General features: G+C 38.1%; 1 pseudogene; it reads left to right on the top strand.

Moving 5' to 3' along the window:
* The first annotated feature begins 2479 nt into the window (after window positions 1–2479).
* Window positions 2480–2786, top strand: LOC136126029 (non-histone chromosomal protein HMG-14 pseudogene; annotated as a pseudogene).
* The last annotated feature ends 16161 nt before the right edge of the window (window positions 2787–18947 follow it).

The raw sequence follows: 18947 nt of genomic DNA, 5'->3' as shown, positions 1-18947 counted from the left end.
AAATCAACTTTTCTAGTCTTAGTATCATGAAGTGTTTAAACAATAAAAAAGCCATGATCCCTGAACACAGCTCACTTGATTTGCAGTTGGCGAAACAGGGCCACAGAGTAAGCAACACATCTGAGGCTATACAGCTCACTAGCAATTAGAATCCCACCTCCTGTTTCCGCAGCAGCTGCTTTTCCTGCTGCACTATGCTGCTTTCTATTAAACGTTGTTTTTGTTTGTTTCTGTTAGTCTGTGTGAAGGACATCCTACAACTTTATTCTGGTTTATTGAGGCTTGTCAGAAAAAAAGATGTCTTTCTTTACCTCATCCAGGAGGTCTGCCCATGTGTGGTTCATCTGAATTCTTAACCTGCAACCTGTGGTAGCCTCCATCATGGAAATGAAGTGGCATTGGGTTAGGGAGAACCCTTTAGACTCTCCCAGACACAGCTTATTTTAAAACTTCCTACCCATTCAAGGCAATGCTCCTCTTTTCCCATAAATTCTTGGGAGCTCTTGCCCTGTTTATGTGGCCTTTCCTGGAAAACAGAACCACAGTAGGGGTCACTGAACGGCCACTGGGTTGAAGTGATAGAAAACAAGAAAATAGAAAATATTTTTAAAATAGAAGGAAAGAAGGAAGGAAGGGGGGAAGGAAGGGAGGGAGGGAGGAAGGAAACTACATGGGAGGAATGCAGCCTAAAATGCCAGTGACCCTTGGTGCTCACAATTGAACATATATGATTAAACATAGTGAACATCTCTCATTAGCTGTACAGCTGCTGTCAAACCTGGTGGATGCATCTTACACTGTTTTCTGGGTCCATTGCCAGAGACAAGAGACAGGAACTGGAATTTTGGCTAATGCTGCTCTGGAAGTTGCTCTTTCTTTATATAGTTCATGAAGCATTGGAAGGATTTAGCAAACAGCCTCATCATATCAGGAGACTTCAGTACTTTCTTGGCAATTCTCTTAATTCTCACATATTTTCCGGCCCTTTGTCTCTCGACCTGTTCCTTGCTTAGCCTAGTACAAAGTTACTATTTTCATTCTTTTAATGCTAGGATGAGAAAATGGAATTCTTCTCTTTCGTGTATGAGCCAAGGCATCGGGTTGACAGGGTAAAATAGGCAACAAGGATAGAGTGAAAGATGACAGATGAACATCGACGTGCAGTGGACAACCAAATATTTATCTCTAGATTACCGTAATTTGGGGGGTGGTGTGACTCAGGATAAAATAAGGCTTGTAAATAATTATGGTTTAAGTTATCAAGCTGTAGGTCAGACTCTTGTTCAGCTATTTGATATAAGCAAATACCAGCAGTCACATTTTATGGGGAAATGTTTCACCTGACCTAAGTACATAGGAATATTTACTGCAATTCTGAAAATAATTTGAGATTACTAAGCTTCCCCTATCCTTTTCGCTGAAAAGACACCCACCCCTTGCCCGCCCTGTTCCCACACCATCCTGCAAAAATCCTTTTTTCACTTGCCAGGACCCTGAAATTTAAGAATTAAATATGCTTATTTGCTTATCTTTGCAAATATGCTCTTTGCTTATTAGTTGTTTACCTAAAATTTATATAACTCAGGAATGATAACAAGTGAAGCTTTGTCAGCTATTTATACATGAAAGTGAGTCTATGCCATCATTTCCTGGAGCAGGTTTAGGTGAGGGGTGGGAGGCTGCTTTGATAGTGAGAGAAGTTGTATGGTGGGAGGCACTAGGGAGGCACATATGGGGAATACACCTAGGGAAGGTCAGGCAAAGGGAAGGGGGCTCTGAAAACCAACACAAGGTGCTTGACCATCTGCCGGGACAAGCATCAGCCTAACATGATCTCCGTCTGGCTTCTTCCCTGATCCTTGTAAGAAATGGTAGATGTCTGAACAAGCTAAAAACCTAAATAACAATTGATGTGGCACTCAAGAGCCACGCATTGTTACACACTGTTTAGTAACATAAATATTATTCTGTATAGTTCCATGTATTCAAAGCTTTTTAAAGCGCACTGTATTGTCAGGTTACTTAAACGGCCCGCATGGTATTACCTTCTTGTCTGATGAGGGTATATTAATGATATGCAAATTTTGCTGTATACAGGTAATGCATATAATTACATTTTCTAAATTTCCATATTTCGAGCAAGTTTAATTTTCAGTCAGGGCACTTTATACTGTATTTAATAACACTGTCATGATTAAAATTGGTCAATTAGTTCAACCAAACAAATGATTAATTTAGTAGAATATTATTTCAATTCGGCTATTTTATTCTGTTGCTTAAAAAAATGTAAACAAAATAAGCCAAAACAAAACCAAAATCCCAAACAAATACTAAGCCTTCCAGTTAACTCTGTCAAAAAAATTTGAGGCATTAGAAAACAGATTATTGGGGCGGCAGCGGCCAAGCCCCCCAGCTTCGCGAAGGCTCTCGGCGCGCCGCGGCCCCCAGGCACCGGGCACGCGCCCGCCCCGCCGCCACGATGCCCAAGAGGAAGGTCAGCTGCGCCGAGGGGACGGCGAAGGAGGAGCCCAAGAGGAGGTCGGCGAGGTTGTCAGCTACACCGGCTCCTGCAAAAGTGGAAACGAAGCCAAAAAAGGCGGCAGGAAAGGATAAATCTTCCGACAAAAAAGTGCAAAACAAAAGGGAAAAGGGGAGCAAAGGGAAAACAGGCTGAAGTGGCTAACCAAGAGACTAAAGAAGACTTACCTGCAGAAAATGGAGAGACTAAAAATGAGGAGAGCCCAGCTTCTGACGAAGCAGGAGAGAAAGAAGCCAAGTCTGATTAATATCACACACCTGGTCCTATCAGGGGCCCCTGTCTCCCTTCTTGTACAATCCAGAGGAATATTTTTATCAACTCTTTTGTAAATGCAGGTTTTTTAGTAGCTCTAGAAACATTTTTTAAAAGGAGGGAATCCCACCTCATTCCATTTTTTTAAGTGTAAATGCTTTTTTTTAAGAGGTGAAATCATTTGCTCGTTTATTTTTTGGTACAACCAGAAAATAGTGGGATATTGAATATGGGAGGCTTTGCTTGTCTTGGGTGTCAGCTTAACATTCCACAGATGGAGGGTAGCTTTTCTATCCTATAATACAAAGCATACTAAATGGCAGTTTGGAGTCAGTTGTGCATTTAATGTCTTAAACACTTTAAATTACTTCTCTTCCGATGTGGTTTTTGGTAGAATTGTTTCCTAAAGCAAACCACTCACCCCTTGGTCTTGGCTCTCCTGGGCAGATTTTTGTGCACTCTGTAACATCTTTGGTCGTGGTAGTCCAGTTCTTCTAGTAACTGTTAATGTGCTGTGAACGATTGACAATTTGAGTATGTAGTGTATATGATATTAAATTGTGAATTAGTGGAACTTACGGTGTAACAGCATATCAATATTTGAAGATATTGGTACTTGATATCCTGTGAAGGAAAATTTGCCCCTAAATTTTAAGCTGGAAAGTCACTGGAATAACTGTTCAGAAAAGAATCACAACTGCATGATTTTTTAGATTTTTGGTACGTATGTTGAGAATTGTGTACAAATTGAGATGTCTGTGTACTGATCCTTAAAACAACCAATAAAATCTCAATTATGAAAGAAAAAAAAAGAAAGAAAACAGGTTATTGGCAACAGCAATGTGAATTTTTGTGAATCCACCAAGAGTTGAAGCAGTTTGATTATGATAACTTGGCTTTAAGAACTAGTTCTTAATATATATATATATTTATAAAAATTTCCCTCTGTAATGGAGAATAACTTGTACAGTTTCTGAGGATAGAAATGTCATTATACATTTGTCCAAATCCATAGAATGTACAACACCGAGAGTGAACCCTAATATAAACTATGGACTTTAGGTGATAATGTATTAATGTAGGTTCATCAGTTATAACAAATGTACCACTGTGGTGGGGAGTGTAGATAATGGGGACCACTATGCATGTGTGAGGGCAGGAGGTATATGGGAAATCTTTATACCTTCTGCTTAATTTTGCTGTGAACCTAAAACTGCTCTAAAAAATAAAGTCTACTGAAAAGAAAGGAAAGAAGAAGGCTGGACTTCAGAGTGTGGACTTCTCGCCAAGGAGGCAGTGATAATGGAAATCTCCCCATCCCCGCCAAAAGTGATGGTATGTGAAAGATTAGCATCCTTAGGTTGAGAGAAATAAAATAGAAAAGTAATGTTTACAGTTGATGAGGAAAGCTTAGAAATGTCTGGGTAAACTCTTTAGGTATCAAAATAGAATTCATTAATTTACTAGGTTTTCCCTCATGTATACTGCAATCAGTTTTACCTCATGGTCCAGATTACTAAAGATAGATGGCCACCTAGAAAAGAAAGAATGGGAGAAAGGGAGAGAGAGAGAGAGAGAGAGAGAGAGAGAGAGAGAGATGGGCATGCATAGATTTTGGATCTGCTCTGTCTGGCTCTGCCTGGCCTCCCCCATACCTGTCAGCCTGGGGTAGACAGAAAATCCCCTGCTTCTTTCACGGGGACAGGATACTCTCTTTTTGCTGGCTGCCTTGTTGGGAGGTTTGCCAGCTTCACTCCAGAACATGGACCATTTGTTTTTGTTGGTAAAGAAATTTTGAAAGAAACAAACTATGATTCCTTGGTTTTGTTAAAAATAGGGTGCTTCTGGTGGTAGTTAAGTTTGGCAGTCAGGGAGGTTTGAGAACGATATGTATGTCCTATATGTCTGGGCTAGAACCTTTTTCTCAGCTGTGCAGTGTTTGCTGAATAAGATTCAATATGTAACTGACACAAGCAAATACAGATAATCTTCAGAAGCTTAAACATGTTTTAATAGTAAAATAAGTTAGTCTTTGACCCTAGGATACTATTGAGAGTCAGATCCCAAGACCAATGTGTTTTAGCTGCAAATAGATCAGGTCTCTGAAGCTATGAATGGACAATAAAACCAATACATGCATACACACATACATATGTGCATACACACATATATACACACCTGTATATGTTCATACACACATATATACACACCTGTATATGTTCCAGGATTAAGGATTTTAAAATAAATATGAATTAAAATGACCAATACGTAGCTATTTTCTTGTTTAAATTATTTTATATTCCCATTAGTTAACATAGTAAAATTGAGCATCTTTCCAGCAGGTACCCTTTTAGTACTTCAGTATAAAAATAGTTTGATTTATTAAAAATAATTTCGCATAACATTTTGCAGCTTTACTCTGCACAAGGAGTTTATGTTAGCATGTTTAATGTCATCTCTGTTTTGAACTCTTCAGAATTTAAAAAATACATATCTGTCTTAGAGGCCATTATGCATCAGTTTATTTGTCTTATATAACTCATCTTATTATTTAACTTGTACTAAAATAACTTATTAAGATTATTTAATTTGCTTGGGAAGACTGATACACAACAGACTTTTTGGTCTTGATGTCTTCGCACAAAGCACCCATAGTTATTACTATTGCATAATTAAGCATACTTCCAGAAACATGACAATGTACAAATTGGAGTAATGCCAAAATTATGTATATAGAGATTGTTTCAGAGAATAAAAACCAGTCTTTCCCTCTAACACCAATTATCTAGTGTTCTTACACACTGAACAAATAACCAAATTGATCATCCTCAACCTTGAACTAAATTTGGAGAGCTCTCATTTTTACAAGCTCATCGGGCTTTCATTTTCATCTTTTAATGAACTTGCCCATGCTGAGCAAAGACATTTGAATCTAATAAACAACTTGTCAAGTGCATTCCCTTGCACCGGGCTAGGAGTTTTGTTGTTATTTAATTTTTTCTTTTAATCAGCAGCTTTGTCCTGGGTTGGTTAGGATCAGAGCTTTGACCTACTGCTTTGACCTGAAGCCTGCACAGTTTTATAATTATGAGGCCCATATCTATGCAGAGGCAAGGAGCTCATTATTGTATTTATTTTTAGAATGTATATGTAATAATCAGGTTTATGAAGAATGCAGTGATTCATTGGCTACTGATAGTTTCTTTTTGTAATAAATAATAATTTATCATGATTAAATGGGATTAGGATGTTGTTTCCCTAGTTTATAAAAACACAGTAAAGAAAGAAAAACAAAATAAATGTAAAATAAACTCTAATAAGTATAAGTTACTCAAAAATCATTTAAAATAGTTCATGTGGAGTTTAAAATTGCAAAATGCTTCATTATTTATACTTTTGGGGACATTTTTTCACCAAATTGCCAAAATAAATCAGTTATTTTTGTGATATTGCAAGTATTATTGAGAATGTGTTAATATTTGGCAGCATTAAATATATAAATCAATCTTTAGCCTTAAATAAAACTAAGCAAAATGACCTTGTGAACAGATGGCTTAATAAAAGAAGAATAATTTTTACATTTTCCTCAAATCTTTTGCCCATAGCATAATTTTTACCTGAAATTCACCCTACTTTCATATCCCAGCCTCTTATGCTTTTAACAAATGCCAAGTCTTTTTCAAGGCCTTTCCTATATCTTTCTACTTTATGTAATTTCCTTCTTTGAACCTCTAGTCGTTATTTGTGTACTTAAAAAATACTTTTATTAATGCTTTATCAGTTACAAAGGCTTTCAATTTTAAGCAACAGAGACTCTGATAGTGGCTTAAAAAGATAGGGTTTTATTTCTCTCACATGACACAAAATCTGGGAGGAGGTGGCTGAGGGCAATATGTCAGCATCTCAGTGATGTCAGCACCAGCATCACTGTGATTCTCTTATTCTTTCCCATTTGATTCCAAGATGGCTGCCACAGCTCCAGCCATTACTTCAGCTTTCAGTGCAGGAAGGAGGGGAAGGGCAGCTGCTAGCCATATCTGGCTTTCCTTATATTAGAAAAGGAATAATTTCCTAAACACACCCTACAGACTCCTTACATTTCATTGGCCAGAACTGTGTCACATGGCTACATCTCCTTGTAAGGGACTTTGGGAAAGTGAGTCTTTAGCTTTTTTTGTCTTTGTGGTAAAGAATAAGGGGGTTGGGAACCAAGAATAACTGTCATGGATGGTAATCTGTGTTTAGTCACTCTTGTTATCTCTGTATTGCTGATATATATCCTACCTATAGACGTCACTCCACTGTTATTTATTGAGGTAAATTATTTTTGTATAAGAAGCATGTACTTTTCAAAAACACTTTAAAGTTTATTAATTTATTTGGGATAAGTTAATCAAAGTTTAGGAAAAATTCATATTATGTTGATTGAAGGTATTTAATCAATATTAATTGAATATCTATAAAACAAAAAATAGTTTTGGCAATGTTCTAAGAAATCATAAGGAAGACATAGCTTCCTATGAACATTCACATAAATATTCATAAATGTGGTATTCATAAGCGATTTTGATGAAGTACAGGCTATTTTTGCATTTGATCTTGTTAAGTTTCATCCTTTATGTTTCCCTCCTTTGGAAGGCTAAGAAAGAAGAAGCAATAATTAGAGGAGGTAAAGCATTCATCTCTTTTTTCCCTAAATTAATGTATGTGTAACAAAATAAAATTTTAATCCAGCAAAGTGCATTTTAATCAATGAACAACATAACAAAACATGTATTCAGTATTTTATTTGTAAATACAAATTTACAAATAGTCTGTATTTTGAAATAATTTATACTTTGGGGGGAATTTATTAATTTTGATGTATGAGACAGAGAGAAGGAAAAGAGAGGTTGATTTTTGTTTTTGTCAATCATACAATTTAAAATATTTTTACAACAGTTATGAAGATCTATATTTAGTCCTTTTCAAATTTCCAACAAAAGTTCCTGTCAACTTTTTTCTTTTCCAACTAATGTCCTCATTAGTTGGAATATAGGTGTTTTAAATATAGGTGTTTACACCTATATTTAACACCTTTAAATATAGGTGTTTCATTTTCAAAATGATCATTGTTTTATGTTAAATACAGAGCTGGGAAGACAATACTAATATATTTACATGTAAAGGGCCTGTTAGACATAACCATTTTTTGAATCTGTTATTGGTTCCTGCTTTCTGCTTGTTTTGTTTTTCTCTTAACATTTTTCCTCTTTTCAGCACTGAAGACAGGTAGATTTGCACCAGTTGTGAAACTGGACCTCAGTGTGCTATCATAACAAATGACCCTCAGCGGGATGCCTGGAAATGGCTGAAGTACCAGTAGCCAAGACTGGCCTGTATTTGAGCAGCAGAAGTACAAGGGGTCCTTGAGTGTGTCCTGTTGATGGACCCCCCTGACTTCTCAGGTGCTAGAAGAAATGAATGAGTTCAGTGATTCCCGAGGACTCAGGTTTCTTTCATTGAGTGTGGATGTTCCCTGGTGATTCTGAGCCACCTAAGTACTAGAATTGACCTATGTCCCCAGAGCTAGTAATGGTCCAGAGATTGAGAATCTCTGGATAATGGCAAAAGGTTTTTTCACATTTATCTGAATCTGGATACAATGAACAGAGTTAAAGTCTTATTGACCTTGAACTTAATAGTGAGTGTAAGGGCCTCTACATTATTCCTTTTTATCTAGAAGTCCTTTTGATGAAAGTATTTTATTAATTCTGAAAAAGGTAAGAGACCAGAGAAAGGCTTTAAAAATTATTACAGGGAAGCCATCTGGAACTGGGTAAAGTAATAATTCCAAATAAGAGCTATAGATATATTTTTAGTCCTTAAAATGTGTCAAGGTTTTAGAAAAATATTAGGAGTAATTTGCCATTACTGGAAGTGCTTTCAAGATTAAAAGCACTTTGGTAAGTACAAAGAATGAGTTCGTTAGTTAATAAAGAGTAATTTGGTACTTTTATATGAAGACTTCAATGCATATTCGATACATTAAACATTCCAACAGGCAGCCTCTTTCCTAGATAACTGAATGGAGAGAAGCTGACTCATGAAAGTTCACAGAACAAGTTGCCAACATAATTTGAATTTCAGTCGGTGACTTATTCCCAATCCAGGTAGCTGCCTATGATTGTTCACCTATAAGGTATGCATTTATTAATTAATCAGCCAACATTGATCCAGTAGTGACTGTGTATCAAGCACTGTAGTAGGTGCTGAGTTTCTGAAGATGAGTAATATCTAGTTCTGCCTACAAGAAGTTCATAGACGTTCTGTGTTCACCTGATCATCTTGCAGCCACTCACATGATTATCATGGAAGGGGCAGTGGCCTCCTCGGTTTTACCCTGGCCTTCAGCCTGGGAATTTGTCATGAAATATACCCGAGAAATATGTTTTAGAGCTAGACTTGCTTAGACTATTTGTGTATTGTACATAAAAATACAATTGTGCATGGATATTTGGGTGAGACCATGACTTTTTTTGATGTGAATATGTAGAAATGCCCTTTTGGAAGTTTTCAAATATTAAATTATTGGCAGATCAAATATACTATCACCTTTCTTTTAAACTTTCTTTTCTTCTTTTCATTGAAATACAAATGTTCCTCTGCTCTTGAGCCAGTTAGTTCTAAGCCAGTTTGTACTTGCCACTGGTGTGCTCCCCCGGTTGGCTTCCTCTCATAAATTTATTTTATGTTTGCTTCTGACTTTGAAGATCAAAGGTTCTTAGAAAACTTCTTTTCGCTTTTCTGTGTAATAAGTAATCCAGTTATCACCTGTTAACTTCTTTGTCTTCCAGACACAGATTCCTAAATGTTGAAAGTGAAAGAGACCCTAGAAATGGAAGCTTCTCAACTTTCATATTCCCTCAGACCCAAATTTATTCCTAAGGATGCATTATGTCTCTTTAGTTTCCATTCACACTGGGCATAAACTTCTCAAAAGAATGAGAGAAACAGCAACAAGCAACAATCCCAAGGTAGTAATTCTTATTGCTCATCAACTTTTCATATTATATGTTGATACTATACTATATTCATAGCCCAATTAATATGGTTTTTAAAGAGATATTTGGAATAGATTGGTAGCTGCTACAGGCAGGAGTGAAGGGAATCAAAATATACAAACTTCCAGTTATAAAATAAGTAAGTCATAATATACAGCATGATGGCTGTAGTTAATAATACTCTACTGCATATTTAAAAGTTCTGAAGAGAGTAGATCTTAAAAGTTATCACCGCAAGAAAAAAGTTCTGTAAGTATATATGGTGATGGATGTTAAATAGATTTATTGTGGTGATCATTTCACAATATATACAAATATCAAATCATTATGTTGTACACCTGAAACTAGTAAAATGTATGTCAGTTATACCTCAAACCCCCTTAAATCCACAGAAAAGTAGTGTTCAAACAAAGATATTTGGGGTGATCTTTACCACTTCGTTTCCTATTAGCAGGGATAATTAAGAGAGATGAGTATATAGTTACACATGTCTCTGGAATGTGTTTTGAACTTATATTTTATTGTGACTATTTCTTGCTGAAAATCTACAACAATTCAGATAAAATAATAAAGCTTTACCATGAAGCTATGACTCCTAAAATACAGAAATTGCCCACTTTTCATGACATGGGCTTTTGCTTATTTCCTTGCTTTCTACCTCATGTTCAGGATGACCAACATCTTGACTTGGTCTAAAGAAGCATCAGCCTAAGCAGAGATGATTTCCTCCACTCCCATTCAGATGACTTGCTGTTGGTTCCCCCTTCCATGTTTGTTAGGAAGGTTAATTAAAATTTTTACTCTAAATAGTGGTAATTAAAATTTTTTCCCTTAGTTTTTGGTAGGCTGTAAAGAAGACTACTGAGGAAGCAATTAAGCAGGAATATAGTATCAAGATGCTGTGGAAAGAAAAAATGTGTACTGCTATCAAAAATAGGAACAGTTAACATTTATTCATATTCTTTAATCACAAATTTATGCTATATTTGAGTATTCTTCATGTTTGAACAGAGGATTTTGCAACTATATTTCTTTTCCTCAGTATTTTTTTTTTTTTTTTTTTGGCGATACGCGGGCCTCTCACTGTTGTGGCCTCTCCCGTTGTGGAGCACAGGCTCCGGACGCACAGGCTCAGCGGCCATGGCTCACGGGCCCAGACACTCCGCAGCATGTGGGATCCTCCCAGATAGGGGCACGAACCCGTGTCCCCTGCATCGGCAGGCGAACTCCCAACAACTGCGCCACCAGGGAAGCCCTTTTCCTCAGTATTAAATTTCTTCCATTGAAATTATCTAACCAGTCAACAAACTTTTCTCTGTACTGTGCCTGTCTAGACATGGCTCACTTATTCCCGTGAGAAGGCAAATAAATACACTGGACAATTTCATTTGTTTTCACTAAGCAAATGAAATTCTTCCCCTTTATGTCTCTTCAAAGTGTATATCCTTTGAGTTCAGAAAGGAGAACAATCCCCATTGTTTATTTCTTAGATTCTCAACATCATTCGTTTTGAAGATAAGGGGCAGCTAGCCACCCCTGGAATCTATGCTGTGATAACTGATGCTGCTCAGCTGAAGGACCTCTTGTGACTTCATGTTGTTTGTTTATAAGGAATTCTCATAGTTGTAAGAAACTGAAGTGTTTGCTTAAAATAGCCCCTTGGACTACTTTAAATTCTCTAAGTGTTTTCTTTATTTAGGCAGTATCTAGGTATTGTTCCCTTTAAGAGGGAAAGACAAACAGTGTCATTTATACAGTTTCAGATCACTTCATGTCATACAATAAATATCAATGGTAAATAACGAAGCTGAGTATTTGACAGTTTTAAAAATTATGATTAATCATGCATTCATTCTAAAAGTATTTATTGAGGGCTTCCCTGGTGGCGCAATGATTGAGAGTCCGCCTGCCGATGCAGGGGACGCAGGTTTGTGCCCCGGTCTGGGAGGATCCCACATGCCGCGGAGCGGCTGGGCCCATGAGCCATGGCCGCTGAGCCTGCGTGTCCGGAGCCTGTGCTCCGCAACGGAAGAGGCCACAACAGTGAGAGGCCCACGTACCGCAAAAAAAAAAGAAGTATTGAATGTCTTCCATGTGCTCAGACTGCCTCAGTTTGAAGATTCTAAGTATTTCTATGATTGTTAATTAAATAGACTACTGATTATAGTCCATAGTGTAGTCTTTTCTAGTTAGGATCCAAAGTAGGCAGGAGATCAGGATTTTTCTGGACTGAGGGTACAGTCCAGAGCCTCATATGTAGTGTGTGCTCAGTAGATGTTAGTTCTCTATCTGTATCCACCCCTCCATACTTTTCTTCTCCGGAAGTATAAGGGATCAACATCCCAAACCCTGAGTTTGTCATAGTGGATGTAAGCTTCATGGGGGTGTAGAGCTTGTCTATTCTATTCACTTCTGTATTTCAGAACCTGGAGAATGCCTGCCATCAAGTAGGAGCTGCCTAAGTGCGTGTCCACAGGCGGCAAGGATGGCCCTCCGCAGCGCTGCTCAGGACCTGTGGAAGCAGCTCTCCACTCCCCTCCGCCCCACCTCAGTGTAAGCACCAGGTCCTCTTCTTTCTTCTCCTAGGTTCTTTGGTTGCCTCAAGGTTTACGAGGTAAAAACTACTCTTTATAGTGAGATTGGCAAGCCATGCCTCACGTTTTTCCTCAGTTTACCTCTTGTTTCATTGCTCTCTGTTTTGATTAATTTATGTTTATTTCTTTAACATTGATAATATAATGGAATACTCGAGGCCCCATTCCGTAGTCTTAGCTCCTAAAAAATCTTCTTCTGACTGGAGTAACAAAATTTAAATGTCTTGTTGGTCAAAGATAAAAGTTAACCATAGGGAATTGTTCTGTGCTTATACTTTGTTGGTGTTTATTTTCAGTTCATCTATTAAAGATCAGGAGGATTATAAAAGAGAAGCAGGCACCTCTAATTTAACTTTTAGTCATACATTCTGTGGAATTACAGTGGTTCCAAGGGATGCATGAAAACTCTTATTACACTGTGTGGTGAGTTTTAATTACTTGCAATCCAAATATGTAGTACTTGCAAAAGAAATTCACCCTTACAAAGCTGATATCTTGGGTATACAACACTGCTTCTAACCCAGTAATATAATAGTGTGAGCACAAAATTGCACACAATCTGTGCACCCTGAATAGTTAAGCTATTTCATACTATCTGTACTCTGTGGATGCTAGGTAGATGACAGCTTGGAGAATCACTCACCCATAGGTGATCTGAGAAGATATAAGAGATTCTGTTTGCATTTCTTTTTTTTTTTTTTTTTTTTTTTTTTTGCGGTACGCGGGCCTCTCACTATTGTGGCCTCTCCTGTTGCAGAGCACAGGCTCCGGACACACAGGCTCAGTGGCCGTAGCTCACAGGCCTAGCCGCTCCGCGGCATGTGGGATCCTCCCGGACCGGGGCACGAACCCTTGTCCCCTGCATCGGCAGGCGGACTCTCAACCACTGCGCCACCAGGGAAGCCCTGCATTTCTTTTTTGCTATCTTAGTTCTCAAGAGAGAACTGCACTGTGTACAGAGTTGCTGAGATTGTGCAGGTACTACCTGTGTGGTGATATGATTGGTGAGAATGTCTATTTCAAGCCAGGTATAAGAAGGTAGAGCATATTAGGGGATCATTACTGGTCAAGCGTTTAGTTTCTTAGCACTCAGGTCTAGAAATTTAGTAAAATGCTCCCCAAGAGATCTAAACCTCAATTTCCTTGTCTGTAAGATGGGTATAATAATCATGCTTACTTCACAGTTTACTGTGAGAATTAAATGAATTAGTATATGTAAAGTATTTAGAGGAGTGTCAGGTACATAGCAAGTGCTCAGTGTTACCTATTATTATTGTTTATTATTATAAGTAGGTTATATTTGCTAAACTCAAGAGATGCTGGTTTCTACCACTGTTTTAATTTGCAGAGAGGCATATCCTTTCTAGGGAAAAGAATACTCCCTGTTACTCCCTCTGTCCAGCACTATGTGATCTGTGATATTAAATTAGTAAATTCTAGATTATGTGGTGAGAATTAAGTGAAAGGAAAGTGAATTGGATGGCTTTAAAGGATTTTTTGAGTAAATGTGGCAAAGGCAAATGATTCTCATATCTACTATTGTGATCTTTCTCAGGCTACCAGTCAGGTAGTTCTCTTTTCCTTAGATGGTGCTGACAATCAATCTCTCTTTTCCTTCCTTCCTTCCTTCCTTCCTTCCTTCCTTCCTTCCTTCCTTCCTTCCCTCCTTCCTTCCCTTCTTCCCTCCCTCCCTTCCTTCCTTCCTTCCTTCCCTCCTTCCCTCCTTCCTTCCCTTCTTCCCTCCCTCCCTCCCTCCCTCCCTCCCTTCCTTCCTTCCTTCCTTCCTTCCTTCCTCCCCTGAGTAGGGGCAACTCCTTTCCAAGGAGGGTGTAATCTCCCTCAACAGCCTTTCCACCCCCTAAGACAGCCTCAGATGTTTCTAATTAATTATGATTAAGTATTGTAGTCGCTTGCTAGGATTGCTGTAGCAAAATACCACAAACTGGGTAGCTTAGAACAGCAGAAATTTGTTTGTCTCACAGTTCTGGAGGTTAGAAGTCTGAAATCAAAATGTCAACAGGGTTGCGGCCTTCTGAAGGCTGTGAAGGAGACTCTGTTCCATGCCTCTGTCCCAGCTTCTGGTGGTTTGCTAGCAATCTTTGGTGTTCCTTGGTTTGTAGATCTCTGCCTTCATCTTCAGGTGGCATTCTTCTTCTTGTGTGTCTATGTCCAAATTTACCCTTTTTATAAGGATACCAGTTATATTGGATTAAGGGCCTACTCTACTCCAGTATGACCTCATCTTAATTACATTTGCAATAACCCTATTCCAAAAAAGGTCTCATTTTGAGGTACTGGGGATTAGGACTTCAACATAGGAATTTTGCAGTGGGGGTGGTGTGGGGGAGGACGACAGTTCAACCCATAGCAATCATGATCCTCAGATCCCATTTATAAATGCTCACATGCAATGGGACCTGTTCCTTGGGTTTATGCCTTACTTAAAAAATATATAAAGAAAAATTCACCAACCAAAAATAAACAAATGAACCCACCCACTGCCAGCCAGGGATTTTAAAGCTCAGTTGACAAGTTGATTGAGATAGACTTCATTTTATAAGCACAGGTTCAGAAATGACATTCTCTTACGTTCTTACAAGGATCTAACACCCAGTAAGTTGTAGTGTGAAAAATAAGTTCTAAAAAAAGAATGAGTAAACAGATAAAAGAGAAAAGAACCAAATTTGAAAAATTTCAGATTTTATATGATCTACTTGCTAGGAAACTATAGGAGTGCCACCCATCCTGTATTCTGTGGAATTGTTCCAGTCTTACCACGAAAATCTTTTTTTTTTTTTTGCGGTATGCGGGCCTCTCACTGCTGTGGCCTCTCCCGTTGTGGAGCACAGGCTCCGGACACGCAGGCTCAGCGGCCATGGCTCACGGGCCCAGCCGCTCCGCGGCATGTGGGATCCTCCCGGACTGGGGCACGAACCCGTGTCCCCTGCATCAGCAGGCAGACTCCCAACCACTGCGCCACCAAGGAAGCCCATCCATGAAAATCTTATATTCTGTAAACTTAACTTTCATATCTGAAAAGTTTCTGATAACTTTCATATCTTAATTTTCATATCTAGTACATGCTTAGTTAACATGTTAACATGCAAGTTAATGGTTGATGATGACTTATATTACTACCTCTTTTTTGCCTGGCACATAGTGTAAAAAGTGTGGAAGGTCTACTGATGAATAACTGAAGATATTTTTAGTAGTTGCCTTTTACAGCATATAACATTTAAAAGTAAATAACCTTTAATTGGCTATTTTTTTTAAAAGGTAGAGATGAGATGAGTATTTTGGTTCGATAGCCAGGCTTACTCTGATATATGTCTGTTTTTAATAAAATTTAAATACAGATACATTTGGAAGCACAGTTATAATGGAAATTAACAAATTAAGTTTTTTATCCTTTTATCCAATTTATTATCTTTAACACTCATTAAAAATTACTGGAAACAGGTGCTTTTTTTTTCCTGAGGAGACATCTTACTCTGAGACATCTTACTATGACACAGGCAATTTTTAGTATTTTTGATGTTTGATACCTATCACCTAAAACAGTATATCTGAAAACTATGCAACATTTTTCTCACTAGTAATAATAGTCTGGAGAATCTCACAAAGCAGTAAAACCCTATTAAGTCATAGCTACTACATGGACTACTAATTTCTAAAACTCTGTACTTTTTGGTTTAAACTGAAAACAGTATTTTGAGACCAAGCTTGTATTTTCATAAACAGTTTAACTAAATTAAATTTCAAAAGGTTGGATTCCACTTTTTTGAGGGCTTCTATGATACTGTATACTAGATATAGTATCTAAGGCTTCTACGATACTAGAAAACTGTTTGAATTTTTCACCTTTTGATTCATGATTTTATTCTCGTGGTCACTGATTAGTAGGGCAAACACAAACTCAAGATATTCTTATGCTCACAATAAAAGACAAATTTTCAGAATCAGTTCAGATCTTAATTTATTTCTATTTGTTGGAATAGATTTCATTCCCTTTATGAAGGCAAAAAGCCATTGAAATACACTTCTTCAGAAATGCTAGCAACATCACAGGTACTGATGAAAAATCTGAAGGATTATTAGTCCTTTTCTTTGAATTATACACAGCATTTTAATTAAATTATGTAATTAACATTAACAAATTAATTAAAATTGCCTTAATTTTCCATTCAGCTCTATCAGTGGTAACTAAAAGCACCAATTTTACGTCTACTTATAGCCAAGGAATATCAACAAAACACTGAGTTTTAACAAGCCCTGAAAATGGTTCTGATACTACAGTAATTTTGAGGATAGCAAAAGCCATTTTCATCCTATTTCTTTTTCCTTGCTCACAGAATCCCTATTTAGATATTAGTTGGAGAGCCAATGATCTCAGGGAAAGTGGTTCTAGTTTCTGGCCTAGGAGTGAGCAGGAAACCCAGTTCTGACCAATGGAGTATAAGGGGCAATTCCCTAGGGGTCTCCTGTGGACTATTTTCCTCTCTGATAAGAGACAGGGTACTCAGAGAAGCTCTCTGCCCTGTACCACTAGCTACATCTGTTCTTGAACATGGTCATGGGAGGACATGATGCTTGGGACTCCTCCAACAATCTTGCCAGCCAGAAAAGTCCAAGAGACTCTCAGAGACTCTAAACCTGACATCATAGGGCCGCTGAGCCAACGTACCTGCAACAACTTTTCTCCAAACTGTAGGGGGGAAAATACCTCATTTATTTAAGCCAATATTGGGTAGTATTCTGAGTATTTTGACTTGGCAGCTGAAAGCATTACTAACTGATATAACCAGGCATTTGTAACATATAGTACATTACCAAAGCATACACATGGGATTCTTTTTTTTTTTTTCCACATGGGATTCTTTTTTTTTTTTTTTTTTTTTGCGATACGCGGGCCTCTTGCTGTTGTGGCCTCTCCCGTTGCGGAGCACAGGCTCCGGACGCGCAGGCTCAGCGGCCATGGCTTACGGGCCCAGCCGCTCCGCGGCATGTGGGATCTTCCCGGACCGGGGTACGAACCCGTGTCCCCTGCATCGGCAGGCGGACTCTCAACCACTGCGCCACCAGGGAAGCCCCACATGGGATTCTTAATGGCACCCATTTACCCATTCATTCATTCATTCCATCAACAAACATTTCTTAAGCAGCTGCCCTGTGATAATCACTGTGCTAGACACCAGAAACACAATGTTAAGCAAGACAGACACGTCTTCCTGCAGTTTGGGTGAAATGGCATGAGTTATTCAACTCAGTGGCTAACGTATAAACCGCCCTTCTCACCCCTGCTTTCAGGACAGGTTGTGTGTATGTGTTTTACACCCCAGTTCCTGTTTGTGAAATTATCCAGGAAGTTTGGCCAGTCAGCACTACCCAGTTCCTTAAAAGATCAGGAGGAAGCTTGGTCCAAAATTTTTCAACAATTTCTAACCCCTAAATTAGGACTTTAATATGTAAACATGAAGATTTAAAGGAGGAATGATTGAAGACAATGAAATTATAGAGCATGGAGATCAAGTGAGCATGAACTTAAGAACTTTTGGGGACTCTAATCAGGGTTCTTTTCTGAAAGTTTGAAAATGAACTTTTAAAGCAAGTAAAATACTGAGTGTAAACAAATGGAGTATTTTTTCAGATAGGGAGTGATGATAAATTCATGTTACAAAATCAAAACACAGATTGAAGAAATGTGGAGATCAGTGAAGAGATGGCTCTAACAGGTTTCTAAGGTGTCTGTCTCTAAGTTCTGATGAAGTAATTGACATTTGAGGCTCACCATGTACCAGGCAGTATGTCTGTTGCATCTCATTTATGCCCTACGTTGACTATGGAAAGAGACATTACTGTCTCCATTTTACCAAAAAGGAAGCTGAGGTCCAGAGAGTTAGGTAACCCCATCACATAGTTAATAAGAAGTAGAGTTGATTGAACTCAGGTTTGTCTAGTGTGGAACAGCGTGTCCTCCTGCTATGCCTTACTACTTCCTTAAAGACAAAGAGGCAAGCCACTATCATCTTCTACAAATTATCCTTTTGTCCCAAAGTTGGAGACTGAATCTTGGATCCATGGACCATTAGGTTAATTCCATCTGGCATTTAGAGTCTTATTCTTGGGAATAGTTTTAAAAACAGTGTCTAACTTCTTAACAGCAGAGCCAGCAATTAAAATTTAAGTTCAAAGATCTGGACTAAATATCAGAAGGATCTTCTTTCCTCTTTTAATTTCAAAATAAATGGATTTCAGTAGAGATGTTTCCTTTCCCTTGAGGAGGTGATAGTTAATACAGGGATAAGTTGAACAGTATTTATACCCAGAGTTGACCTGGACATATATAGACAAAGGGAAATTTATCAGAGAGATGTTTTGACCAGTAATCCTTATAAACACCCCAGAAATGGTTACCCACTCTTTTGTTTGTTGAGCCATCAGTTTATATATAAGGCTAGACTTTCAGGTTTAGTTGTGTAAGCCTAACTGTCTTTTTACAGACATGAAAGTATTTTGAAC

This window comes from Phocoena phocoena, chromosome 7 (assembly GCF_963924675.1).
Source record: "Phocoena phocoena chromosome 7, mPhoPho1.1, whole genome shotgun sequence".
NCBI classification, from domain to species: domain Eukaryota; kingdom Metazoa; phylum Chordata; class Mammalia; order Artiodactyla; family Phocoenidae; genus Phocoena; species Phocoena phocoena.
Note: the sequence above shows the minus strand (reverse complement) of the source record. Positions and strands in the feature narration are given on the sequence as shown.